Here is a 14,820-nt window from a genome sequence, read left to right on the forward strand (position 1 = left end):
AGCCATGTGGGCGGTTCGTGGGTGGCCATTTTGGGAAGGGGCTTCAGAGCTGTGAGGACAGAGGAGCCTCTCAGCGGGAGCAGGGTCACAGCCATCGATAAAGCTGTTGCAGCTGCCCCTCAGCCTCTGAGGGACCAGGTGAGTGTGCGGTGAGGTGCTGGGCAGCCACGGCTGTTCCCCGTGGGGAGGTTCCTCAGTGCCAACCCTGGTCAGGATAAGGTGCCATGCCATGATGGAGAGAGACTGGTTTGGTCCCACTGTAGCTCCCTGTGCTCCTTCCCATGCTGTCTGTGACTGGGGATGGCTGGGTGAAGCACCCAGACAGTGCTGTGCAGGTGTGGGGTGCAGGGGCAGTGCCTGGGGGTGCTGTGGAGGGGGAGACATGCCCAGAGCCTGGCCCAGTTCTGGTTTGCCAGAGCAGTTCCTGGGGTGCTTTCAGGCTGAAATAATGAAATCAAGGGGCTGCGATCCCAGGTCAAACAGCTCTGACTCTGCTCTGGTTCTCTTAAGGTTTCTCCGTGTCTTCTCATCTTGCTTAAAAACAATCAAAAACCACCTGGGTTCTCTTTCTTACCTTCTTGGGTGCTATTTAGCAGGGCCTGTAGTTTTATTCCTTTGGGCTTGCTGAGGAGCTTCTTGAACCTTATTTTTAGAACTGACAGGTAGTGGAGAGCGGTGGACAGTAGGCATGTTTGAGTTCACAGGTATTTCCCTCTATAGAAGACTGCTGAGTCCTTGATCTCATATGCTGGCAAAAAAAAAAAAAAGGTATGAAATTCAGTTGCCCTGTCTGCTTTAATCCTTAGTATTAACAAGTTGAATTTCAGAGATCTCTTATATTGCTGGCAATGGCCACACAAAATAATAGACTTAAGCGTTACTGAGCCCGTCCCCAAGACCTGATGAGAACTCAAGGTAGATCTTTGTAATGCCTTCCTTTTGAGCCTTTACATTTTGTTTGAGGACGCCGGTGACCACGAGGTCGCTCATCTCAACAGCAGCGTTTTGGATTAATCAGCAGCCAGCCTGTTTTCTGACAGCTGAGGTAACGCTGCCCCTCTCTCCCAGTAATGAGTGATACCACACCAGCACCTCCACGGGCTGGCTGCTGCCACTCTCCTCACACTGCATTTGCACTGTGTCGTTTGCCACAGAAATTTCTGGCCGTGTTGTCTCTGGCTTGCAGGAGGAGTTAGAGTCCTGTGGCTTGTTTTATTTTTCACTCCATAATGAAAAATAAGATCCTTGCTGGGGGAACTCGGTGACTCGGTATATGGGTAATGGGATATGGAGCTTCCCAGCTGTGTTGCCTGAAGCACCCAGCTAGGATGGAGGAGACCTGGTTCTGTGCCTCATGTTACTGCTGGCATTTACATTTCATCATAACCTCCCTTTCAATACCTCAGTTTCCCTGTCCTTAAAATGAGGTGAAAGCTCTCTACATCTACGTATCTTAGGAAAAATTATAAAAAGAGGCAAGTGCTCTGTAAGAGCTAATTATAACCATTACTATTACTAAGACCTGTGTAGCAGTATGTGACCAACCGGGATGCAAACACCTTAGAAGTGTTCTCATAGGAATTGCCTTATTATCCACCATTAAAACTGGTCTGTGATCAGAATGCTCCAGACAACGTGTAGCGAAAACGAGAAACCCCAGAGCACATGGACACAGGGATTGCCCCTGGCAGAGCCTGCCTGTTCAGGAAGCCGTGTGCTGTGTTATTTAGTGGTTCCTGGAGGAGAGAGGAGTCTGGCTGCTCTCAAGGCTGGAAGTAAATTTGGAAGTTGAGGTGCTCTTTCATCCCCGCAGATGGTTCCTGCTAAGGCAGGCTGAGGCGCTGGCTGAGCACCAAGGGGAAGTGTGAGTCGCCAGCGCACGTGCTGTGGACAGGGGCCAGCACAGCTCCTTCCTTTCATCAGCTGAAATCAGTGTTTGACTTGGATTGGACAGGGCAGTTTCTCTGGTAAGTCCACGTGCTCAGGCTGAAGCAATGTGAGGTCCTGCCCAATTACTTGTGTTAGGGAGTGTGGCGGGAGAAATCAGCTTCGCTGGGAGGAGCTTAATAAATATGTGTCATATCTGGCCATTTTCTGTTTGCATTTTCACAAACAAATTGTGAGCCTTCTAAGGGCATATGTCAAGTAGACGGCAGTGAGAGCAGGCTATTTCTCTTATAGATGCGGTAGCTGATGTACTTTAAAGTCTTGTCACAGCTCAGAATAATGTGTGTCTGTATGAGCAAGTGAAAAAGACACATTAAAAAGTAAAAAAGATGTCAGAAGGCAAACTTTTAAAGTCAGCTAGCACACACAGTGCTGACCTCACCTAATCCAACTAGTCCAGTGGTATTCACTGTATTTATTTTTTTTTTAATGTTTTTAACCTCGAGGTAGCTCATCCTTACACATCGACTGCACACAAGTGAATAAATTATCATGGGGACAAGTTCAGCTGTGAACCTACAGCATATTCAGTACCCAGTGGTGACTCTGTGGCTGCATATCCTATTCCTTGGTATATGTGAAATAGTCCAAGTAGCTTATACCTTGGTGAGAACAGAGTAAATCTCATTTGCTCAGAGATCAAAGCACATGCATATGTGGACAGATATGTGGATGACAGAGGAACTAGGAAGGTGTTTATTTGAAATTTAGTACCCTCCATGGTGACTTGTTTGTACGTGCTTTTATGGTGAAGATCTCGCTTTAATACACCGTGTGCGTTTTCAGCTTCAGACGAAGGAGAGGGTTGCAATCTGACCAGACTTACAAAGATCCTGTCAGTCTGCAGGTAGCCACAAATGGAGTTAAATTTAGTGGGAGCTGCCTGTCTGGTGGTCCTGTGCCTGTCAGTCTCAAGCAACGCGTGGCCTGCGAGGCACCTTTGGCATTGATTACAGCTACAGAAAATTGAAGTTAAACCTGGTACTGCAGGGAGAATGAGGCATAAGGCTGCACAGGGTGTCTTTTGTCTTATGTTGTTATTATATTTGGCTCTGCTCAGAAACACTGAACGTGTGTTTGAAAAGCAGTCAGCCCATTTATTTAAAAGAAAATCTGTTTCTGAGGTCGATGGCATATGAGCAGTTAGATGCAAACTGGGGAAGAGTAACTGAGTTTGCACTAAAGGGGAATTTTTTTTCCAGTGTAGAGGGAATTCTGCTCTTGCTCTTGGTCATAGATTAATGTAGTGGCTCACAGAATGTGTTCCTATGGGATGCTTGTTTTTGACAACATCCATCTGAGAAGCTGGTGGTTTAGATAACAACGAACTTTACAACATTCCTGTGACACAGAAGTGCTACTTTTATTTATCTTTCCTGGTGGTTTGGTCTGGGAGATTTGCCTTATGTCTTGATCTTGGTGATCTAAGAGACATTGCTTTGTATCTTGTTTTAACTATGATGCCACATTTACCCCTGCCCATGGCTCTGCTGACCTTCCTTCCACGTGGGATTTTGTTGAGTGGAAGAATAACACAGGTGGTCAAATAAGGCATTTGTTCCCTCCTTGTTACTCTCTGTAAATAGTTAGTTCAGTGACCTTGTTCTCTGAGCTCTGAAAGCCTCTCTTACCTGTGAAGTGGGCTTTGAAAATTTCTCTGAGCTCCTGCTTTCACAAAGCCCTCAGCAGCAGCAGGCTGTAAATGCCTTTTATATTCCATGAAAACTGCTCGGTGAAAGTTTCTGTTACCTTGACCATTCATTCGCGCCGTAGCTTCATGTAAGAATGTGCAACACAGGAAATCCTGAGTACAAGTGACTTGGTGAGCTGGGAGGATGTCTGGCAGAGTGGATTTTTCCTGTCTTTGCTGAACCCTGAAGGAACTTGCAGGGATTTGAGAGGAAGATTCCAGGGATTGAGGAGGAGTTGCTGGAGCACTGCAGTTTTTGTAGGCTAGGTCAGAAGGACAGGCAGGGTGTTATGTGTTGTGCTTTTTGGTGACACTGTGGTGTAAAGGTCTGTGTGCTGTGAGATGGGAAATCGGAAGGTGCTCTCTACTGCATCAACAAGGATTTAAGAGATGTAGCTTTTCCTCAGGGATTCAGAAGGAATTATGGTCAGAGTTACGACTAAGGCAGTAGATGAAGTGCAGGGAGGTAAAAATCAGTTATCCAGAGACACACAGCAAACTGGGACCTGTCAGCATGGGGAGAACCTTCAGGATAAAGATTCTTGCAGAGCATTACTGCAGAATATCTATTGTGGGTAAAGTTGCTTTTTATTCCATAATAATCTCTCAGCCTTTAGAACAGGGAATATTTGAGAGTCAGGGGACCTGTGTCATGTAAGTGAGACAGGAGCTAATGGAGAACAGCTCACTGCTGTTGATCAGCTGCTGTGAGTAAGCCCTTGCAGAAGCCTGGGAATACAAGCAGAGGCTGTAGGAGCTGCCAGCCTGTATCCCAGAGCCTGAGGAACAGCTGTACCCATGCAAAGGGAGAGCAGGAGCTACCTGTGCTGAGCCTGGGAGCCTTCTTGTAACAGGCATGTCTGATCCATGTGTTCCCCTTTGCTGAGTCCAGCACCTCTGGAGCTGACTGAGCTCTCACTTTCAGATTTGTATTTCATTTTGCAGACAGGGGAGGGAGGTGCCAGATGAAAAAAAGCCAGCATTTCAGTCCCTTAAGACAGGAGCTTTGGAGAGAAAAGCCAGCATTTCAGCCCCTTAAGATAGGAGCTTTGGAGAGAGCTGTTTGAATCCAGATTCAAACCTTCCAGCATGTCTGCTTCCCACTTGTTAACATTATGTAGGGCTCATAGAAAGTCTCAGAGGAAGCATCTGGGAGGTGAAGGAAACGTGAACGATTCAAATCCATGTCTTCCACCTCCCCAGAGAGTGTCTCAGCCCTGAGTGGTTGGCTGGGCTGGATGAGGCTTGTTGTCTAGAAGGACAGAGTGCACAGGGGAATAAGCTGTGCCAGAGGAGAGAGCATACTGTTTCCCTGGGCTCAGGGCATTCAGCTGGGAATGAGGAATTTCTGTTCTAGCAGTACCTTTGGGACCTGGAGGACTCTTGTTTTAAACCAATTAACGTTTAGTGTAAAACAAAAAATAAATTACAAGCAATCTTTACAGCTGGGACCTTGTTGAATTTGGCTTGAGGTCAGACCTACTTCCTATTGTAAGGCTGCTGGTTAGGAAACTCTACTGTTAAAAATGTCTTCAGTTTTACTAGGCTGTGCTTGGCTGGTGTGTTTTAGTCTCTTCTTGACAGCCATTGAAGAAGCCAATGATTTATGGCTGTGGAAAGCTGCCCACTCCTGGCTTGCACATTCCGGAAATTGTCCAGGAGATGTTTGGTCCCTCAGATGATGGTTTTAGAGTCCATCACTTAAGGCACATTTGGTCACTGTTGGATAGAGGGGAGAGTCTTCAGATCTGGTTGTTTTCAGTGTGACTTTGTTTATGTATTTGAACAAGAGCAGATTATCCAGCTAGCACTGGGTATATTGGTCTGCATTAGTTAATGAACCGGACATGGGCAGCAGCTTAATTAGTAGAGAAAGGAAGAGTATTTCTATATAATAGAGAAAGGGAGACATAACATTTTACACAGAGCTTTTAATTCTTCCAGTCAGGACAAGGCTCTGTGCAGGGAGCCTCTTGCTCAGAGTGAAACCCAGAGGTCAGGATATGTCTCCATGGAAGCCTTTTCTTTGCTCCTGAGAGCTCTGTCCCTGGCCACGTGCTGCCAATCCAGTCAGTCCAATCAGTCCCATGGTGAGAGGTGCCCTGCCAGGAGCTGAGGTGCAGGTGTACACACAGGGAGCTGCAGCTGCCTAAAAAGCTGGATTTACACTTTAGGAGCCCAGAGCTGTGGGGAGCAAACAGCAGGCCTTGTGCTCTGAAATGCTGGCTCACAAAGAGTGCTCATCTTCGTCCCTGAACTGATGAATTTACCCACTGCTGGGAGCCAGTGGGCTGGAAAGTGCCTTTTGATTGCTCTTCCTAAAGGATAACTGAACCCTGTCCAGTGCTGGAAGGCAGCTGGTCATTCCATGGGACAGAGAGGGCTAGAAGCAGAACAACGGAGAAGAAATGCCACTGGTGGCTTTTTGCTCCATTCCAGAATAAAAATGGGAAGCAAGCAGGAGGGTAGGGACCACAGTCCAGGAAGTCTCTCTCTTGGGGCACAAGATGTGGCTATGTCCCAGTTCTGCCCCTGGTTCTGGGTGTGTGCCCCTCTGAGCAGTCATAGCCCCCAGCAATGCTCAGGGTGATGTGCCAGGCACAGCCCCTCGTTGTCAGCTCCAGTGTCAGCTGTGGGATCTGGGCAGGCACAGAGACAGGTTAATATGTTCCCTGTTCTGTAAGCCCTGCTCTGACAGCTGGTCAGCTCTGGCTGCAGGGCTTCACAGCCTCTGAATGGCAGCCCATAAATCAGAGCTGGCACTGAAAGGAGGAATTGTAATGAGGGCTGAGAGACTCAAGGAGAATTGTTTTCCTGAGTCCCATCCCATTTTCACACATACACATACAGACACTTGCCCTGTCCCTCAGAAACACTTAACTAGGCTTCACCTCTCTGGGAAGATGGACTGCCTGGTAAATGAGATGTCATGGGCAAACGCTGCCCTTGCATTAAGGGGATTATTTCCAAATTATTTGAAGAGGCTTAGCACGAGGGCAGAAACCATAAATAACAAGGAACACTTCGGAAAGTTGAAGGCGGCTTCATGAGCCCTTGAACTTCCCAGGGCAGAGATGAAGAATGGAGAGTCCTACTGGAAAGTGACCCCTGATTCCGTGCACATTGCACAGTACCCTCAGTCATGTGTTCTCACATGTGGCTGTGGAGGCTTCTGCTGTGTCTGCACAAGGCTCTCATAATAATAAAGCAGTTGTTTAATTTATTATTATTATCTGTGTTGTAAGAGGCAGTGCAGTCCTTCAGCTGAGGCTGGTTCAGCAGCCTGTCAGACCTTCTTTTAACAGATCTGCCCCAAAAAATGCTGCTTCTCATGCTACAGATCTTTCAGTATGAGCAGAAGAGGTGAGATGGGAGAGGAGGAAAGTGAGAACATGTCAAGACCATCAGCAGAACAGGGCACTGGTGTGTAGACTTGCAGATCCAGCTAAACTGAAAGTTGGCATCCTTGAATTCCTCACCTGTCTGAAGATTGCAGTGTATTAGGGGGGAATATTACAGTGATACAAGAATAAAAAGCTCACAGTCTTTGGAGACTTTCTTAAATGAAAATATGTTTCAAAGCGAAAAACCATTTGGTCCATCTGTGTCCCATTACCGAGCTGGGGCCATCATCCATTTTCATTAGCCAGGGCCTGAGCATGGGGGTGGGGACAGAGGCCCAGGCAGCTGCCCTGGACACCAGGCTAAGATGCACCATATGGAAAAGCCTAATGTATGTTAACAGGCATCAGAGCCCAAAATTGAAAGAGTAATGGCTCATCCACACACAGGAGCCTCAGCGAAAGAAACTCAGCACCAATCTGTCAGCTGCAATTCTGGGTCATTACAGGGCTGCTGAGCACAGGCCAACAGACAAGTTGGAGTAATCTGACTTCAGCAAGAGCAATTCCCCCAGCTGTGTGAGCACTCTGGCTCAGTTCCCTCCTTGCTAACATACATCAAACAAAGCATCTTCCTTTCCTCGGAGATTCTTCCCACTGGGCCTCGGGGGATTCCAGCCAAACATTTAAATTACATGTGATGATCTTTTAATTTGCTGGCTCTGTATTGCTCTTACCACGTCAGATGAACACATGCCATAGCAAGGCTGTTTCCCTTTTGCCTGCCCCACACAGGTGTATCGAAATATCTTCACTTTGACCCCCCCAGAGTTTCTTCCTTTAGTTTTAACTGTTAGCTAAGGGGGCTCAGATCTTAGCTGAGGGCGTTGCCATGCAGGCTGGAACGGGGTTAGATCCATTTTGTATCCTTGTACAAAATTAACTCTGCATGTAGCCAAATCATTTTGTTTGCCTTTCCAGTGGAGCTGAGCGTTGCTGGGGCAAAGTAAGATCCTGAAGCTGATGGCTGGTGGAAGTCACTGGCAGTTACTATGGCTGGGTCAATTTAGGACATACTTTCATAGACTCTGTGCCTAATTTTAAATTAGAGGGCTACATGAATATGCCAAGTCTCCCTTTGCTTGCCAGCAGGCCCAGTGCCTCCAGGGCACGTCAGCAGTTTCCAGTAGGCTTTTTCTGCACACAGCTTTGAGGCTCAACAAGTGGTGGACCTGCTGGTAGTAAATACAAACAGGTGGCAATGTGTCCAACAGGTGTGAAAGAGTCACATTTGTAATCACCTGTGTGCAAGCAGTCAGGTAACTCCTTAATCCAGGCAGTATTTGAGTGCCAACACCTGAGCATTGGGTTTTGTGCAGCCAGGTTATAGCTCTGCCTATCTCTGAATTGCAGATTTTTCTGAGTCAGAATACAGTGCTGTGTTGGCACGAGCTCACCTCTCCTTTGTGAGGCTTCTGCTTAATTGGGTTTTGTTGAAAACTCTATTTAAAAGCTCTTGTTTTCTTTTTGCAGATTCCCTCTATTGTTCAAGCTTTAGTCATGAACTTCTGGCGAAGCTTTGGCACTGTGGATTTCATAATGCTGAAAAGTGAGGAGAAGGAAGCCAGGTAAGTGTCTCACTCATTTAAAAGACAGAATTAAATTTCTCTGTGAAACAATAGCACTCTCACCTCAAATCCAGGTGCTTGACATGGCCCAAAACAAAGGGACACAGGATCAAATGGTGTTTTGGAGGTTATGGCTTTATGAAGATTTCTGTGAGGGAAGCAAAGTCAACCAGAGAAGCTGAGGAGTAAAATGTTCATTCAGGGTACCACTCTTGCCCTGCATTTTGATAGGCTTGGGGTTTTGTTTTTCCCCTCTAGGGCGAGAAACAAGAGCTTCAGGGTGGAATTTTGTGGAAAATGAGCTTACATCTTGACTGAAAGACAGTGGTTTGGTTTGAACACTTCCAGTTCTTTTCTGCAAGAATAGATTTGACATTTCTGCTTTAAAAATAAGATTGACAAAGCCAGTCTTTGTTACTTCTAGAAAACCTCAAGAAGGTACCTAGTACCTAGAAGGTATCCCTAATTTCTCCTCCAAAGAGAGAACAGTCAGAGATCCCAGACTTCTTTGAAGGGGGAGCAATTTGAAGTAGTTGAGAAAAGCAATTTTTTTTTCTTTGAAGTGGTCAGCAAAAGTTTGGCTCAGCTGGTTGCTTGGTAGGTTTGTTTCTTACTCCTGGAGTGCTACAGGCATTTTAATATCCAGGTTCTGATTGATGGGACTGTTGGCTCTAACACGCCTTCAATCTATTTTCTCCAAGGCAGGAATGAGGTTGTGTGTATTCAGTGAGGGATTTAGCCAGAGGGAAGATTTGTCCATTCCAGTGTATCACACCAACTCTTTAATGTCTGAGCAGTAGCTCTTATTTTGGGAATGCTTTGGGCTGGCTTTACTGTTTGTCTAGATTAGCGAGGTAATAGCCTATTTGTTACAAAAAAATTCAGGTTATGGACAATTGCAGAGAAGCCTGTTGCAAGTGGGTTTAATGAATTTGCCAGTCCTGGTGCTGTTCAAGCCTATTTTTCAGCACATTTCTCAGCTTCTCCCTCGTCCTGAGCAGAGAGGGAGCCTCAGGAATTTACTGTCTCCTGCAGTCTCAGCAAGTTGTCCATTTGGGAGGAGAGTACAGTTCTTCATGGTGTTAATTAATGCACATACATGTAGAGGAAGAGCAGTCGCGAAAGAAGGAGCAAATGGAAGGGAGGTGGAAATAGAGACAAGCAGCCAAGCTCTGACTTCCAAAGGCAGACCTTGTGCTCTCAGCTGAGAGCACCTTGTGTGCTGTGGTTTGGGGTGGAAGATGAGGTCCAGGTTCTCCTTTTTTGAAAACCCAGGGTTTCGTCCCGATGTAGTGGTGGTTGCTGTGCTCTGCAAGGTCTGGTTCTGCAGACAGGGAAAGGTTTAAGCCTTGTTTAACAGAGGATATAAGAGTGGAGGATTACATGGGAACTCCAGCAGGAGATGGATATGGTTCTGCCAAACTTGCTTTGCAGTTCTGAACTGACAGTGAATGGGTTTGGAGAGAAGCTACTGTTCAAGTGGATCCTCTTGCTGGAAACTGTGCTGGAGGGAATGCACGTGCTAAGAACTGTTTCCAAGCTGGCAAGTGACTTTCCAGGCCTTCCAGTCATCCTGGCAGGTGTGTAACCCCAAACCACTCTCTAAATGAGACTGTGGTTCCTGGGTGGATGTTCTGGGAGCTGAAAAGTCTCCTAATTGCTCTGCAGGGCCAAGCTGCTTGCTGAATGAGGCTACAACAGGTTCAAGGGAGGCTTTTCATTACCCTCACTCTGTTCACAGCTGGGAGTTCCTGATGGGCTTATCCTTGGCTGGCCTTTGGTACAGAGATGTGTCATATTTTTCTTTCTTCTCACTTTCCTTCCCTGCTTTGAGACCTCATGTTGGACAAGAGATACATGCTGGACATGTGATTCATCCACCCCCTTTGTCCCTCTTGGCTTTTTGGAGGCAGGTTTACCCAGGGAAAATGTGTTGGCTGTGCCTGGAACGTGCAGAGCATCTCTGCTTGGAGAGAAGACAGCACTATTTCATAGCTTTGGCTGTAGCTGCATCTGAATTGTAACTAAATCCTCTTCCCAGCACAAGCAGCTGCTCCAGTGAAGTCACAGACTTGGAGCCAGCCCAGCAGACGTAGTGCAGCTACCAAGGGTGTGGGTGGGAGCGAGACAGTAGCTGTGTGAGCTCCTTCATTTCCTGAGAGCCAGGCCACTGGCACTGGGGGGACAGAGGAAAAGAGTCTGACCTGGGCAGTTCTTGTGCTGCCTTCCCCATGGCAGAGTGGGAGTTTTTTCCAGGAGGAAACAGAGTCGTGTGTTCAGCATCTCTTACTTGTGTCATGCTCTCTTCCCAAGGGAATGAGTGTGTGCAGTGCAGGGATTTGCCCTGGCATTTGTACAGTCATGTGCATAAATACACATCTATCCATGCAGTGGTTGAGATGGGCTGGCAGAGGTGAAAATGATGTGCTGATGGATCCTGCAGCTGTGCAGTTGAACAGAACCTATCCATCATTTTCAGTATGTACACACACGATGTATAAATTGTGTGAGCTCTGTGGTGCTCCTGGAGAGGTCATGTTTCCCAGCCTGAGGCCAGTCCCACACAGGTGATGGTGGTCACCCTTGCTTTTGAGAGCTCTGGTCATGCCAGAGGAGCAAAACTGTCAACCAGCATCTTTACTGCAGAGTTTCTGTTGATCTCCCTGGAAAATCTGAGCTCAGATCTGAGAGGTTTCAGATGAGGATGACGTTGTGGAGTTGCATTGGCTGTCCTTTGGAAGTCAGTCTGTGCAGGGTAAAGAGGCCAAGGCTAGTGGTTTTTTCCCTGCTGGAGAAATGTTCCACAGCACTGTAGCAGCTGGAGTCTGTCTTTGCAAACAGAATATAGAGCAATGAGGTGGCAGCAGACAGCGTGGGAAGGAGGAAAGCCTGCCCTAACTGATGAAAGTGTCTTGCCCCATTGCAGGAGCTTTCCCTGCCTCCTATTTTTCCCCTGGCAAGATTATTTTTTTCTCTGTTTCACAGCAACCAGGCTCTTCCCCCTGCCCCACTCCATGCTCTGCTCGCTCCGTCTGTGTGCTTGTCTTTTGATGTCAGTCACGCTATTTGATTTGTGATGAGGAAACAGAACGTCTTTTCCTCTGCTGCATTTGCTTCCCCCTGTCCTCTGAAGCCCCCAGTGCAGGAGGATGGGATTTAGCCATGGAACAACAAGCATCCCAGCAATCTCTCAGGGCTCTGCAGAGGCAGCTGGCGTTTGGGAGAGCAGGGGCAGTGGGGAGCAGTGTCTTCAGGGATCACAGCAAGCAGCTCTTTTGCTCATTTGCTGCCCTGGTTGGTGACGCAGGGACAGCCCTGCTCTGTCAGATGAGTGCACTGTGCTTTTCCTCCATTTGTTACCCAGCCTCTTGCTTTGGCACTGTACCCAGGTTTCAGACCCAGAGGCACGTTCAGGTGCTCACTGTGCTGTTTATTGTACCTGAAACACCAGCCAGTGACTGCAGTGCTTTCCATGGGACTGCTGCCAGAGTGCAGGAGCTGCCTTTCAAAGACCCGGAGGTGGTTTTGTCCCCCAGCACAAGCTGATTTTTGGAGGCACCGTGTGGTTTTACATGGTCCATTTGAGAATAGAGCTGTCTGGGACTTTTTTGATTAAGTGGAGCTGTATTGATTTCATTTTTACAGGAGCTCAGAGTTCGTTACAACTGAAACTCTTTCTGTAGGAACATGGCTTAGGCAAAACCTACCTCAGGTAATATTTTTGCAGTTTTAGAACTTGAGGTCAGAGGGAAATCTGAACTGAAGGGCTGCCCCATGACTTAGCCTGGATCTCACAGCACTTCGGTGACAGCCCCAGCAGCAAAGCTGCTTTCCAGCCTTCTCATCTTTTCAGTTGGTTCCTGCTGGTGTTTGGTTTTGCAGGGAAAGTGGAGATCCAGTCTCTGGATCTTAGTGGTACCAGCCTGAGGCACTGTGCTGGCTGAGCAGCTCTGCTCTTGCTGGTTTATTCATGTGTCTGACTTTGCTGTCTGCACTCCCTGTTGCCACATGAGGGATTTGAAACCTTTCCTTGACAGGCCTCAGTGTCAAGTAGTAAAAGCATATTCTGGGAGACTGTACAGTGTCTGAGGGAAAGTGTGGGCTCAGACAAGGACTCTCCAGAATCTCTGTGTCATTCCATATTCTTCCATTCCACAGAAGATTTTTTCCAAGGGAAGTCCTTTCTCTGAACCTTGGCCTGGCGTTTCTGTTGAGAATGCAGCTCACCTTTGTGCTCCCTCAGTCAGCCCTCAGCGTGGAAGGAGACAGGGGCACAAGAAGACAGCTGGTCAGACTTCTCAGGAGGCATCATTCCAGGTAACACCCAAATTTCCTGAAGTGGATCAGTAACTCAGCAGGTCCCAGGGCACTGGGAGCTGCAGTGACATGGATGAAGTGCCCAGCCTTAGGGCTGGCTTAGTCCTGTGCCAAGGGGAGACTGGGAACAAGAGGAGCATCTGTGTGACCTGAGGTCTGCTGTCACAGCACTCCCAAAACACTGCTGCACCTGCTGATCTGAGCCTGATGGCCTTTGGAGCTGGAAGGATTCTGGGTGGAGAAACAGGGACAGTGTTTTTGGCGTGGTCCACATCAGGTGCTTCTTCCCAGACCAGGGGAAAGCTGGTGTGTGCACCAGGCATTCAGCTTCTCAGGCTCCAGGGGTACAGTTTACTAAGGCAGCTGTCTGAGTCCAGCAACCCTCAGCTGCAGGGGCCTCATCAAGTTCAGGGCTGTGAGAAACCCTTCAGACCTAAGATCAGAGTTGACTCTCTGTGCCTCTGCTACTGAACCCAGCAGGAAGCCTGATGGGGGATGCTTCTGGAAGTATTTTTGCCTGAGGGAATCAGGCAACAGCTCAGTTAGGCATGGATTGATTTTTTTGCAAAATTTTCCTTCTCTTCCCTCGTTTCCAGCCAGTTTAAGGTCCACATCTATCTTGTTGATAGAATCATTTTAACAGCTAGTGGGCCATGGGAAAAGCTAATCCCCTCTGGGTTCTTGTCCATTAGCCATGTTTGTAGGTACTGCTACTACACAATTAATTATTACTGCTACTACTTTCTCCTTCACTTTTATTAAATGGTATTTTCTGTTTGCAGTCTGCTGAATGGTTTGTTTGCCTTAGTTTTTGCTCATGTAATAACTCCTGCTTTCCTGCAGTCTCACTGCCTGGGGTAATGATTTTTTGGCTGCTCAAAAGGTGTCCATTTAATTAAAGGATATCTCTGGATAAATTTCCTCTCTGTGCAGTGCAGTGGTCTGTTCCCTGCTGCAGACCAGTTTTCCCACTCTCTGTCCATTTTTGTCAAGGAAGAGGTGGACCTAAGCTCAGCATTAATGTATCTGGCTTTTCATCCTCTATAAATTCAGGCCTATCTCCATGTGCACTGGAATAGGAGTTTTGTGGGAAAACTAAGTGCTGACTTGGAAAGAAGCAGCCTGCAAGCAGTGGAATTAATAAAGCTTTATGTCCTATAGGCATTGACTCTCCCTGTCAAATTCCCTGGGCAGTGTGAAATCCCTGTGTGGACCCACAATGTTTAGAAGAAATTTGAGTTATTTTTTTAGTGTGCCCGTTTTACCTTATGGGTGTTCCAGGATGGGCAGGGTAAAAAGCAACCCATGCATGTGAACAAGCCTTGGAGCAGGTTTCAGTCACCACAAGCTTGCACTGGGTTAAAATGTAATGCTGAGAACTGGAAGACTTTGGCATCTCTGAAGCTCGTGTGTGCTGTAGTGTGGTGTCCCTGAGTATTTCTGTGCCATTACACAGAACCATCTAACGAGATTCCTCCCTATTCTAAAATCCTATGATGTGCCCCATTATTTTGTCCCTAACACCTTCCTGCTCTGGCAACAGAAGGAACTACTCCCAGTACCGTGCTGGTTGCATTAGTAGGATTGTGGATCAGCTGGTTAGAGGGGAAAGAACATTGCCCAGCTCCCCACACTCCCTGTGCAGACACTGTCTGAGCCACCTCCTCCCACTGCCGCCTTCCCACAGAGCAGCGATACTACAGCTCCCTGCAAGAGCCTGCAGCATTCCTGATCCAGCCGCTCCGTCCCTGCCTGCCTCTCCCCGTCCCTCACTGAAGCCTGAACACAAGCCTGGTTTTTAGTGACTGCTGTTCCCAGAACTCAGCAGGCTGAAGGGGGTGGAAGGGAGATAAACATCAGAGTTCAACATCCAGATAAACACAGCAGAGCACACACA

At 47.5% G+C, this 14,820-nt stretch overlaps 1 long non-coding RNA gene across 1 annotated transcript; it reads left to right on the forward strand.

The window, feature by feature from the left end:
* The first annotated feature begins 12 nt into the window (after positions 1 to 12).
* On the forward strand, positions 13 to 12,909 carry LOC108502671. Its single transcript, XR_001876559.1, has 3 exons — positions 13 to 138; positions 8,512 to 8,606; positions 12,765 to 12,909. It is a non-coding gene; the product is annotated as an uncharacterized LOC108502671 (long non-coding RNA).
* The last annotated feature ends 1,911 nt before the right edge of the window (positions 12,910 to 14,820 follow it).

This window comes from Lepidothrix coronata, unplaced genomic scaffold (genome assembly GCF_001604755.1).
Source record: "Lepidothrix coronata isolate B3197 unplaced genomic scaffold, Lepidothrix_coronata-1.0 Scaffold122, whole genome shotgun sequence".
NCBI lineage: Eukaryota > Metazoa > Chordata > Aves > Passeriformes > Pipridae > Lepidothrix > Lepidothrix coronata.